This window comes from Melopsittacus undulatus, chromosome 7, assembly GCF_012275295.1.
Source record: "Melopsittacus undulatus isolate bMelUnd1 chromosome 7, bMelUnd1.mat.Z, whole genome shotgun sequence".
In the NCBI taxonomy this organism is placed as follows: domain Eukaryota; kingdom Metazoa; phylum Chordata; class Aves; order Psittaciformes; family Psittaculidae; genus Melopsittacus; species Melopsittacus undulatus.
In genome coordinates this window covers 52,363,720-52,376,018 of record NC_047533.1, presented here as the reverse complement: position 1 = coordinate 52,376,018, position 12,299 = coordinate 52,363,720, and the positions used below count along the sequence as shown (strand labels likewise).

General features: G+C 39.3%; 1 long non-coding RNA gene across 4 annotated transcripts; it reads left to right on the top strand.

Annotated features, from left to right (window-relative positions):
* The first annotated feature begins 68 nt into the window (after positions 1 to 68).
* LOC115946424 (uncharacterized) lies at positions 69 to 11,280 on the top strand. 4 transcript variants are annotated; one of them, XR_004080499.2, is made up of 4 exons: positions 69 to 191; positions 6,076 to 6,159; positions 7,121 to 9,440; positions 10,529 to 11,280. It is a non-coding gene; the product is annotated as an uncharacterized lncRNA (long non-coding RNA). The 4 variants fall into 4 exon arrangements; XR_004080498.2 differs by having other exon boundaries at positions 10,356 to 11,280; XR_004080497.2 differs by having other exon boundaries at positions 7,121 to 11,280.
* The last annotated feature ends 1,019 nt before the right edge of the window (positions 11,281 to 12,299 follow it).

The following is a 12,299-nucleotide window of genomic DNA, read 5'->3' as shown; positions in this document are numbered from 1 at the left end:
GGCAGTGAGGGGGCCGGGCCAGGGTAGGGAAGCGGAGCGTGGGGTGGGGTCGAGTGGGGCAGGCGGGGCGGGATCGCGAGCGTTGTGAGCCATCGTATTGCCTCCGGGAGTACGCTGCCCCTCTGAGGGGAGCAGCTTGCAGGTGTGTGGTGCTGTCCGGCCTGGTGCCGCTGGAAGGTACAGCTAGGGAGGTGAGGGAGTGCGGCTTTAATAACGTGCGGCTTAAGTTTCATAGGCTTTGTGTAATGTGTCGTTATCCTGTTGTGTTTCATGTCGACGGGCTTAAAAATATGGAAGGACTGAAAGTTTTTTCTTCATGTGGATGGTGTTTTTCATATGGTTATGATTAACTCTTTTGAGGTGGGATAATGTAAGTACTGAGAGGATTAATATTACACAAAGAAGCCCATCTGCCCCATGTTTGGCAGTAGTTTGTGCAGAACAAGCTCTATCTTTGAGCACTTTAGTTAGTTGTATTGAATTTTATGTCAAGGAGACTGGTTGTTTTGGCATACAAAATTGCCTGTGTAGCCAGGAGAAAAAAAATAGAAGTATGTATCCATTCCAGATCAATTTAGATAATCCAGCCAGACCTGAAGACACTTGCATTAGTCCTTTGGTCACGAGTACAACACCATTTGGTTCAAGATTTTTTCCTACTGTGTGTAATCCATCAGGTGCTAATAGCATATAGCACAGAGCATGACTATGTTCAGGAAAGCTGAAGAAGTGCAGTCTTTCTAGAAGACACATTTCCTTCCTTATGTGATTTTGACAGGAGCATAGCTGTCCTTCAGTGTATGGAAACTGTGCCACATCTTCCCCTATCAACCGTGCACTTTCCCTGCCATCCCAGAATTAAGAAGTTTGGTGATAAGTTAATAGGGTTCAGCAAAGCAATAAAAAAATAACATAGGTATTTATTGAGTCAGATGAACTCACTGGTTTGTCCTTGGATAAATCTACTCACAGCCATGTTTGCCATGTATTGATTAAGATAGTCAGGCAGTGCTAGATCTCTTTTGCTAGTTTGCTTTAATGACTGATTCAGGACAATCTTTACCAAAAGTTAAAATCACCATAACAAACTGAGGCAAAAACTCCAAATACTGAAAGCTGGATTTGAGACAAAGAAATCCACTTTGTTTGTGCTTCTTGCCTGAATAATACTGTGACCTTACATTAACATTTCCTGATGAATCATCTTATTTAGCTAGCAAGAATATTCCTGTGATCTCAGAGTATCTTAGTTCCCTACCTCACCTAAGTTTATCCATGTAATGACTATGTCTGATGTCCTAAGATGATTCCTTCTGGTGTAGGCAAATGCCTGCTATTAGACAAGATAATGAAAGAGCAAAATGCTCAAAATGCAGAATAATCACTCTGTAAAGATTACACATCAGATATCATGATGTAACCTTGTTTGTGAAACTTACTGAAGGAAGGATATATATGGCTGAAGATATATAAGGTAAATCCTGCAGGTCTGAATCTATTTCACGTTAAAGTTGTGAGCCTGTGTCCTTGCCACCTCCTCCCTTTCTTCTGCTGTTTCAGCCTTCTCTGGGCGCTAGCCATGATACTGGGAGCACAGCTGACATATCACTGAAGCTCCTGAGCCCCACTGTGCTGCCTTTGATCAGTGCTCCACTCAGCACACTGCTAGGCAATCTGCACAAGTTGCAGAGAGGAGCCATTCTCACTGTGCCTCGCCTGTCTGCACAGGTATCAGTTTACATGACCCATGAATGGTTTCCATATATGAAAGGCTAAAGTCGTAAATAATGGAAAACCTATAAAGAAAATGAAGCCTGACTGAGGTTGTTAACTTTAGGGGAGGCAAAAGACAGTATTCTGAGAAACAGTTTCAACTGGGGCATAGCAGATGTGTGTTCACTGTCCAGCTTGGCTGCATACTTCCTGTTTCACTTAAGGGGGAAAATGTCAGCTGCAGGCTTACTCAGTTCTGCAGAAAAGAACAGTGTTTTACACAGTGGTCCCATCTTCAGGGACCCTGTTATGGGGTCAGGTCAACATCAGGAGGTTTACCAAGCAGGTGTGACATCTTCCTCCTGTTACACGCATTTAACACCTTATGTGGACATTCTTATTCCACAGGCAGATTGCTTCTTCAGGATTTTATCAGCATCCTTTTCAACTTTGCCTCAAATCTCATTACTGTTGTGTATCTGTAAAGTTTTCTACCTTTTTGGGGGGAGAGTAATATGCAGCAATTCATTCTTGCATATTTAGATTCAGTTTGGAAGCTGTTAAAAAGTAGAAATTGCCTCTGTTTCATGCTAAATTTGTCAACTGAAACTCTGGTATCATGTAGGATATACAGAAGTCATTGTGATAAAAATAACAGCACAAAACCCCCAAGCATCAATACTTAAACAAAACCTAGGTCATCAATACTGGAATAGCATTATTACTTTCAGCCATAAGTATCCTCTATCACTGGGATTTTTCATCTAGCAAGAAAAACTCCAGATGAGATGGAGCATGGAGTCCACATGTAGAGACCTACAGATGTGCATAGTGCTAGCTCGCATCTTTTGCATGGAAGTCCCAAAGCACAGCCCAAAAGAGGACCAGCCCAATTACCTTACTACTACACATGCTTTGACAAGAATGGTAGAAAAGCTTGTGGTGCAGATGCAGATCATGCTTGACAGAATAAATTCATGTCACTATAACACATCTGAACTGGTCCAGCTTGCAGTAGAATGGCTGGTCCTGGTCCAGCAGATGGAGCATAGGTGAAAAAAAGGTGGTTGTGTTCCTCCTTATAACCCTTCAAAAATTGCTTGATTTTCCCATGCCTTTAATTCAGCTGTAAAATGAGATAATACTACTCTGTTTGGAACACTAAGATTTTGCAGAGGAAAAGAACATTTATAAATTATATTTATTTTATTTTACCAAGTACACCCAGTAAGGACAAAAGATTAAAGGTTCTGAGGTAGCAGATGCACAGTCTTTCCATCTCTAAAGCAAGCCTAAATAGCATAATAATTTGCTCAGCACTCTTTCATGGTAATGAGGTTTTCTATCAACAGGACATCTTATATTCCTAAAACCAATTTCTTGGAATTGGCACTACCACATTCCATGCTGAGTGCCTGGAATAATCTCTGCAGCAGACAAAAAGTACTGTTGTCAACTAAAACTATCCTGTCACCAGAGGGCTGGTTTGTGTAATCAGCAAACACAAGCTTCTAGGAAGAAGCTAGCTCTCTGTATTTGATTCAGTTCACAATGGACTTTGATTTGCTGCGCTCCCTGCTGTATGCAAAGATCTCCATCTCTTCCAGTTCCCCAAAAGTAAGCAAAATCATTGCACCCCAGAAGGGCTGTAGGAACTGTGATTCATGCATGTGATAGCTCCATCTACATCAGTTAGTTATGCAGCACTTTCAACATCTAACTGTAAAATAATTGAATCTCAAAAAAAGGAGTCTTGCTTAAAAACATAAACCTTAAGACTGTATATATAAGGTTACTTTCCTCTTTTTTATGCTTAAACAAGTTGCAGTTGCATTGCGTGAAGGTTAAAGTTTCATTTCTTATTTTTACATCCAGAAGCTTAATTGCTTTTGGAAGAAAGTGGAGATTATCATGCCTTTACTTAACTCTGAGACCTGGCACCTTAGGTGACTTCTGCTGGTGTTTATTGAAAATATCTAGTGTTCTGTGGTAGGCAAAGTATTTGAGAGAAAAATTAGTAAAGGAAACAAATCACACTTATACTACATAAAAAATGACCCTATTAATTCTATTATAATTTTCATATTACAAAATGACTACTAATTTTGTCATATGAAATTTGAATGTTGGAATTAGATGATCTTTAAGGTCCCTTCCAACCCAAACCATTCTTACTCCATTGATATTACCTTCTAATCTAAAGAATGTCCAGGAATTTTAGAATGTAACTGTTACATTTTGAAAGCAGGTGCTGTGGTAATTACTTAAGTAACTGTAGTGTCCTACTAATATAATGTATAATTGTTGAATTCCCTGTGTTTTAGAATGCTTTTGATTGCACAGATTGTAGTAAATTAATTTGTGGAAAACAGTGAAAACAGGAATGTAAAGCAAAATGGCATGATTTCTAAGAATTGGATCAAGTTCCGACATGGCAACTTTGTATGACAGAACAGAGCAGTAAACACAGGTTTTATTTATTCAAGAAAAATGCCATGCTTTGGTCTCTCAGCAACTGGTTTAAGTGTAAATTAAAATAGTACATTTTCATTATTTTTTCTGACTACTACTGCCAGGAAGTGGGAAATGTTACACAAGTGGTGTGTGGAACAAAGTTGAGGAACTTCCCAACTCAAGAAAGAGCAGGTGTATTCAGTGCTAAATTCCGAGATACCCCAGATAAAATTCAGTTGCTTTATACTTACATTGTATGCTTTCTCCAGGCTGGAACTTTTTATGCAATGGTTAGCACTGGTCCACAGTAGTGGTGTCTACAGCTACTGTATTTGCAGAAATATCACAAACTGTGAATATTCACTTGGTTACACTCAGTTACTGATTTGAACTGCCTTTATTTAAAGCATAGAAAGTAACAAATTGTGTGACATGAAGCTATTGTAAGTAACATCAGTCAACTAACAGCAACAAGCACACAGTAAATGTAATATTGCAGTGAGTTTTAAATTTTGACCCACTGCATGAATCATCCAGTCTTATAGAATTATAGGATGGTTAGGGTTGGAAAGGACCTTAAGATCACCTAGTTCCAACCCCCCTGCCATGGGCATCACACCTCCCACTAGGTATCAAGGCCATGTCAGCCTATCCTTGAACACTGCCAGGGATGAGGCATTCACAGCATCCTTGGGCAGCCTGTTCCAGTGCCTCACCACCCTCACAGTAAAGATTTTCTTCCTTATAACTAATTTAAATGTCTCCAATATGTACTGCTTATTAGGATCCAGACTGATCTGATCGCTGGTCACATACAGACTTGAACAGATTTCGAACTTAACTGGCTTCCAGGGAGTTGCTAATTCACAACAGTTTTACTCAGATCAGAACAAGTATCCTTAGGGTTCACTAATGTGTTCATAGAAGGCCAGATACATTACTGATTTGTGTCAGGTTCTGCCTGGTTTGTCGCAATAAAGCAGGCTGCAAAATCACCAGATTGTCCCCTGAGAGGAAGCCACAGTGATGGAAAACAGATACATCCTCCCCTACGATAAAGGACCTATGGAGGACAAAGCTGACAAAATCTAGGAAGTACACACTGCTAAATGAGCATACGTGAAATAAAACCACTACCAAAACACCACAAGCTGCTCTCTTATGATGGGAATTCCAGGGGAAAGAAGCTATTCATATGTCAATATATTCTCAGCAGAAGACCACCTACCATTCCGTTTTCAGCTGCATTGATCTTTGCTGTCAGTATGACTGTATATCCTTGACCAGGCAACTAAGGGTATATTTGTTCCCTTAGTACTTTAATCGCTTGGTGTAATAGCTGTCACTGAAGGCTGTTTCCTTCATTTTGGAAGGCAAAGGTGAGAATGCCACAAGACTAAGTCCTGTGACGCAATGTGCATTCATTGGCAGGGGCTAATTATAGCACAGAATAACTACCAGCTTCCTCTGCCAAGGACAGAGTACATGATCTCTGCAATATGACTGCACTCTGCTCTTAAGTTCTTCCTGTGTCACGACACTACTGACACCGCAGCAAAACAGCAGTTTGTCATTCCTTCCCAGGCTGCTCTGTAACAAGTGATGTGGAGATATCTGAGCCTGTCTCTCCTCTTTTCAAGGTTAGACAGTTGTGGCATTGACAATAATGCACAGTTCTTCTCTGTCATAAGAGCAAAAAAAGAACAAACTCAACCTCCCCAAATCACAATGCCTCTTGAACTTCAGAAAACAAACATATATATAATGTATGGAGAGGAAAGCAGGGAAAAAGTGGCTATCTTGATTCCAAGGCAATGACATGGAATAGTACTACAGCAGGTAAACAAGGTTAATATAGCCTCTTTAATGCCTAGCTTAGTAATGCTTTTTATTTTCTATTTTTTCCAGGCACTCCTTGTCCTCTGGACTGCAGATTAACTATAGCACAGCGCACTTCCAGACCTAGGTAGTTGGCTAGTCGCTAGAAGATGCGTAAGTTACTTCCTCACTTTGCTTTTCAAAGACATTGCCAGAATTTTATAGAAATTCTGTACTTCACACCAGTACAGGCAGCTGGAAGGTCTGGAAATACTTCTTTGAAATCAGTTTCTTTTTTCCCTTTGAATCATCAGAGAAACCAACCAGCACAAAAAGTAGGATATAAACACAGCACCTCAAAGCTTATGAAGCTTACTTTACCAGAAATGTAAGCCTAATGACTATGAAAGGTGAAAATTATATTAAAAATAAATACATGGTAATTAAGAGGCATTCATCGGCATGCTAGGGGAGTGCTTTTGGAAACCAGTAAAAGATCCTAGTCATTTACTGAAAATAAGTGTTGTCATAGATGTCTATACTTAATTTATTAGGATGCTTGAGAATGTTTTAACCTGCTTCACCAAGAGGAATTTATTTTTATAATTTTTTCTTTTTTTACACTTTTATGTGAGTTATTTTGACAGCTCCAGGGCTAGAAATGTTGTCATTATTGAGAAAATGAGTATGGTAGAAGTGGGTGCCACACATAGTCCTTCAAATTGCCTGTCCAATATGATCTGATACTGTCAAATATCCCAGATGATATAAGGGTAGGTGTATAAATTAGTTTCCAAGTTCCTGAGTCCTCCCTGCCTAATTGCAGCAGTGTTTGTTTTTCTAATATGGGAGCTAAACTGAGATCGTAAAATCATTTAATATAGGCAACAAATAGGAAGGAAGGACTAAGACATTATCTTTTTTTTTTTTGCTGTTAACTTGGATTTGAATTGCTATTACGAGAAGAGTAGCACCTTGGATCCCACTGTCCTTAAGCCAGTGTTTTTCAGTTGGTTTTCTTTTTCAAGATGAAAATTGCAAAAAAAAAAAAAAAGTTGCAGTCCTCATTGTCTTTATAAAACTGAATTGATACCTGCTTGTAAAAGTGACAAATGTATATAATATTTCTTGAAAGGCTGAAAAGCATGCTGACCTTGAGGAACAAAAGTCACCAGGAGCACAGAAGGGAGGTTGCCTTTGCTTTATAATTTGCACAATTTTCAACAAGTTGCCAACACCTGCCTGTGATTCATGACTACTGTGTGTGTCACGACCCACTCTTTCAGCAACACTGCCCTGATCCATCCCCCTAACCATAATGATGAACAGTAATAACTGGCTAATTCCAGTATTGGTGATTTACAGTCATCAACAGTATTTCCCAAATTACAACATGACAGCAAACAAGAGTAATATTCCTTCTAAGAGATATATTTGCCTGTAATGACCTGAATACTTGAGGTCTAAGTGAGCTCTTGGACATCTTTTGGTTAACTGGGACATACCAAAAACTGGAAAGATCAGCCAAATCTTTAAAGATGAGTTTGTTCAAAAGGACAAAAAGAAAAGTAAAATGACTGCTAGTACCACATGATGATAGCTAGTTAAAGGCATTGTCTAAATGCACAGCATGTACTCCTGCCAATTCAAAGACAAACAAAATAAAAAAAACCCTGAAATATTTGTGGACATTCTTATTTACTTAATTCTGTATTTTAAATTAATTCAATAGAGTGTCAAGCAATTAAACCACAGCAATCTACAACACTGTAATAATTTCCCCAGGGAAACAACATTATATAAAACAGGGAGGAGAGGGGAGAGAATGTTTTACAAGGAAAAAAAAGCCTCAAAATGAAGTGACAGAATCAGCTTGCTACCTTTGCTGAACTGTCATATTTATGTAGCTACAAATATGTGAAGGATTCACCAACAGGACTGCCTCAGAAGAGGGAATAGCCAAGATGTGTACCTTGCTGTGGGCTATTTGGGATGTTAGTGGTTCAAAGGGCTCCTAACCCAGAGAGGGTCGCTGTCCCAGGTCTTCTGGAAACACTGGCCAATCTCTGTAGGGAAACCTCCCAAGACAAAAGGTGGCTGTAAAATACTTCAATATAAGGTACCCCATCAGTGTCTTGATTATCTGAGGCTAACTATTTCCCTATACTACTAATAAAACAATGGAAATTGTTTTTAGCATGCAGCAGGCCACGTGCAAGGAAGCCTACGCTTCAATCAGTGCAGCATGTTGTGAAGTCTGAGCAGCCTTGCCTATACTAGGGAGCCTGTAAAATATGTTAGATATCCTTACCAACTTTAATCCTTAACATTTTATCTGGGTTAGCAACTTCTAAAGTGTACTAGGTACACTGGTCAAATAATTTGTTGAACCTATGACTCCTCAAAGGTTGAGTACATTTGTATCCTGGATCAAGCATTGGAGGAGCAACTGAATCTGGATGGTCCAAATCTGACTAGTAATCAGTTATGTCAAAGTAATAAAAACAGATGTATCTTGAAAGTGCTTCACGGAGTCCTTTGATGTGTCCTTTAGTAAACACAATAGGCCAAATTAAGTACTGCTGAAAACTGCTGTAAGAGCTTGGTCATTTTCAGTAACAGTGTAACTCCTACAGACTTAGTATGCAGTCTGAACACAGCCTGGGGGGTCAAAAAACAGGTATAACAAGGAAAAGCAACCACCTCTAAAGGGATGGGTGAAAGTAGGTCACCATTAAACACCTTTTTGAAGAGAACTCCAACGGATGTACCCTGGCCCACCAAAACTGATACAACTCTGGTTTGTTACAGAGAGGGGTTCCACCTGCTGAATTCAGCCCGTGTTATCTTATTTTAGCAACTGTGATTAATTATGCTGCCCTTCACAACCCTATTTTAAGATGCTATTTTGCCGCGTATGTTTAAATTATCTGTGTTTATTCAGGAATGTAAAGAATTCATGTGAAAGAAGAAAACAAAGACAGTAACTGCACGCCAACAAAAGTTTTCGTTTTTCAAAGTTGGCACTGCAATTATGCTGTGCACATGCTCATCTGACTTTCATGCTTCAATATCCATAGAGCTGAATCAGCACAGAAAATGAACATTCTTGTTGACGCAAACTGCTGCTGACTTGAAAGGAATATCTTTTTCATTTAGATCAAATGGCAGTTTTGCTGGGAAAAAAATGAATACTCTGTATGAATAGTAATAAATATCCTGCAGCAGTTTTCAGAGATTTTGTTGTTTAGGCCTGTGAAAATAGCATCATGCATTTTATGTTGTCAAAACTTTCTTCTTGTCAAATACTTCTTATTTTCTGTAAGGATCTCAAGAGCAAAATCTTCTCTAACTGAAAGAACACTATGCTGTCACTGAGGCTAAACAGTGAAGTGCCAGACAAAATCCTGACGACTGGAAGATTTTGTTGGGAACTTTTGTCTGCTGATGTCAATGTAAGTTACTGAAATATTTTACATCCTTGCGAAATCCCACGTGACCTCGTGCAAGCTGCAGAACCTTAGCATTATGCAACAAAGCACTCAAGCTTTTCACTGAGACTCATACGTGGACGTAAACATTAGATCTTACAACTCCCTACATAAAGTAGCAACCCTAAAATGGATTAATGCAGGGACTTGGTGTCTTGCCCCATGACCTAGCAGTGAAACAAGAGCACAACTGTACAAAACAAACATGTGGAATAGCTTATTAATTATTTCAGAATGTCAGAGAAGCTCTTGAAAAAACTATGGAATTGCCAAGTTAGAATATTGAGACAAAGTTACTTTTTACCTAATATTCCTTAGAAAGCTAACTACTACCCAACATACTGACACTGGGCTGGACTTCAGATGCAAAAGGGTTTTGCTACCTCTTCTTCTTAACAGGAGTGATATGGCCCCAGTGTAAAAGCCAGGGAACTGAGCACACAGTACAAAGGCTGTAACTATGATCTTGCTGTCCTTGAAAGGGAGAAGCCCCAGCTACACAGGAAGGGCTGCTGGTCTTTCGTATTTAAAGCACAGATAGGTGAAACTCAATGACATCCCTAAACCTGTTTTTTTCTTCCACTGTCATGTAATGGCATGTGTGTTAGCAAATTCAGCTTTTTTATTTCTTGTGTTAAAAAAACTAATGGAACAGTCTTATCAGCTTTCTTCTGTGATCTGTTTGTGGTCTGCACTGAATCAAAAGGGCCCCCAACAGGGTGAGTTTTGGCCAGATTAAAGAGGGATTTGACTGCAAACTTGATTTATGATAATTAAAGGAAAAACAAGTTGGACAGGATGCTAAAATTTGAGGCCTGGTAATACACGCAAACGGGGGGAAGTTGTTGTTGTTCATCTTCTTGGCACTTTGCTTTCCAGCAGCAGAAGCTGTTGTTTTGTCTCCTCCAAACAAGAACTAATGATCTACTGGATGGACTAGTAAGAGTGCCTTGCTTTTGCTGAAGTAATTTTTTTTCCTTAGGTAAAAAGGAGTTGTTTGTTTTTTTTGACACACTTTGCATCTTGTTTCTCTCTTTCCTCTGTTTTTAAAGCATCCTGTATGGAATGCTGCTTGGTGTCCAGGGTGCTTGGTTGCTCTAGCTGTTTTGAAGACAGGTCGAGTAGCATGCTCAGAATGTAAAAAAGGCTGCTCTGGTGCAAGTGGAAGTGAAAAACTGACATTCATGTGCGAGCATACTACACTAACCTTCAAACTAAGGCTGGTCTGCTCCTCCCTCAAGCCCCCTTGAAGCTGAAGTGCTATGACAACATATCAAGGCAATCTCCACTCATGCTTGCTCTGCTGGACCATCACAAAGCAGCTGAAATGTACTAGCCAATTCAACCTTTGGAGGTTATTGGCCAAGTGGCTGCACAGGACTCTGTAATGCCATACTTGATAAAGAAAACAAAATTTAAGGAGGCAGGTCAAGTGAGCTGGTCTGTTCTCAGTATTTCTGTGCAAACTGTTTCTTACCGTGCCACACATATACTGAGCTATTTCACAGAATAAACCACTGAACATCTAACCCAACTTTACTACTGTATGAGGATTAGCATGCTAATATCTCTCTTCAGCCACTTCTGAGGATTAGCTTCAAAAATCAAATTAAAATGAGGCAAACCCAAATAGACTGGGTAGTTCCACAATAAGGTGCAATGCTCATATTCAGTAACCATCATCTGTGCCTCTTGCATCTAATATTATTGTGTGCAAGTAGCATTATAGTACACCTGCTGTGTGTGGTAAAGGTGAGAAACTCTGTGTATGGCCCATCAGTATATTAAAGTCACTAAGCCTTAATTGCCTGGGTATTCCTGCTGAAGTAAAAGATCTGTTTGAGTTTGTTTATTTTCAAACACCGAGGGGGAAATACATGATTGTTACATCGCCTTTTTGAGGAAAAAAGAAGCAAGGGCAAACAGCAGAATGTTACCCAAGCAGGACTGTGTGCTGTGACTTGCAGAAGTGGACACAGAACTGTGAGCGTGCATCTTGTTTTTCACTCCTACACAAGTCAGTATGTTTTGGTTTTTTTCTCAAGTACATTTAAAGGTAAATGTTTAAATTGATGGATTTGGTTTAAAAGAAACAACTAGTGAATGTAATAGTGTTTGTCTAAAAAGGTACCCTAGACCAAAATGTGCAAACCCAGTTCTGAGCAATGGCTAGAAACAAGAGCTATCCCAATACATTTTAAATTCTCTTTGGAGTCAAATGCTAATATAAGATACTGCTTTTAACATGTAACTGTTTAAAGGCACACAAACAGAACTTGATTTACCAGATTAACAATTCCTGTTGTCTAAAATTAGCAGGGAAAATTACATACTGTCAACAGTATGTTTGGGCTGTTCTGCATTGCTTTGCATGGCATCCCAAGCCAAATCAAAACTTTTTAGTAGTCATATTAAGAGGTTGTTAATCTCAAATAATAATTAAAAATGTAGAACTAGAATACTGTTAAGTAACTAAATCTCCTGAGATGACAAACAAAAATAAAAAAGTTCAGGAAGTCTGTAACCAGTTTACAAGGCAGAGGAATATGTCAGTGACAGAGACACACTGTTGGTCTGGAGCAGTTTAACAGCAGTTGCAACCTAAAGCAGGCAAGGAACAGCAAGGTGATTTTCAGCAATACGCTTGATTAAGATGATAAGAACATTAACGGATAGTTTGGGACTACTGTTCCCAAATATGGCACTCAGTGTGCAACTAAAATAATGAGCAGAAAATTAAGACAAGGAAGTACAAGGAATGGTTTAGGTGATCACAGAAAGATAACTGGACATTGTTAGTACATGGCATTGCTTTCTTTCCCA